At 40.6% G+C, this 1101-nt stretch overlaps 1 non-coding gene across 1 annotated transcript; it reads right to left on the minus strand.

The window, feature by feature from the left end:
• Positions 1-530: 530 nt before the first annotated feature.
• On the minus strand, positions 531-602 carry trnam-cau (transfer RNA methionine (anticodon CAU)). The gene has a single exon. It is a non-coding gene; the product is annotated as a tRNA-Met (tRNA).
• Between the last annotated feature and the right edge of the window lie 499 nt (positions 603-1101).

Genomic DNA, 1101 nt, shown 5'->3' on the forward strand with positions numbered 1-1101 from the left:
TAAACACTTGCACTTCAGATATGTTGATTCTCTTACCTTTCATTAATTTTAGAACTTCCTGTGATCATGCAGACTTGATAGAGTAGCACAAACATAACATGATAATATAAAAAAAAATACCATTGAAATTATAGCAGGTTTAACATAATCAAGAGAAATAATATATTTGCTATAAAATGGATCTACTCACGCCATTCACAAAGAGAAATACAAGGTAATGTGACAATATCAGTAACTAGTGCAGCACGCTTACACAGAAACAGCAATCATTGCCAGCCAAAGTTATTATGAGCAAAAGTCACACAATGAACCAGAAATCATCAGAAGCCTCTGGTTGGACAAAGCCCCATAATTTGCAGAGACCCTAGTTTTAGCAAAGTCCAAAACGGAACAGAAGAAGAAAAAAGCTTCAACACTTCACCAGATTAACAAACAGAAGCCTTTATTATTATTATTATTATTATTATTATTAAGGCCATTGGTTCATGCTCTGCCTGAGGGGCATTGTTGGTGTAAACAAAAACTGTGCCTAGCAGAGGATGGTTTCGATCCATCGACCTCTGGGTTATGGGCCCAGCACGCTTCCGCTGCGCCACTCTGCTCAATGCACACCCCAGATGGGACTCGAACCCACATGCTGAAGTTGGAGGAACACTGCCTGGCTGATGGACCATCATGGAGGGTGTGAGTGCTGCTGGGCTGGGGAGTGCTGGTGGCTGAGGGTCCAGGGTCCACAAATGTGGGTTCGGTGTGGGGACCATGCTTGATAGAAGTGCTGGGCTCGATGGGAACAGCGCCAGCTTGTGCAAGTATGCCTAAAACAACATGATGAATAAAATATACATTAACAGTCTACATATATTGGCAGAAAAATTTAAGCAAAGGGTAAAGAGTTTAGGTGAGATATTTCAGATATAATATACTGAGACATTTTCCATGCCAAAGTCTCCTCAGTAACTTGAGTTGGAGAATCTGGAAAAAAGTGATGAGTGTCCACAGGCCTGCATTGGACATTTACTTATCTGTAAGATTAAAAAAAGACTGTCAGTTGGCACATGACCTATAGATTACATGGTATGGCTTAATGTCTTTTTCTGTACA

The sequence above is a fragment of the Hemibagrus wyckioides genome, linkage group LG16, assembly GCF_019097595.1.
Source record: "Hemibagrus wyckioides isolate EC202008001 linkage group LG16, SWU_Hwy_1.0, whole genome shotgun sequence".
Taxonomy (NCBI): Eukaryota; Metazoa; Chordata; class Actinopteri; order Siluriformes; family Bagridae; genus Hemibagrus; species Hemibagrus wyckioides.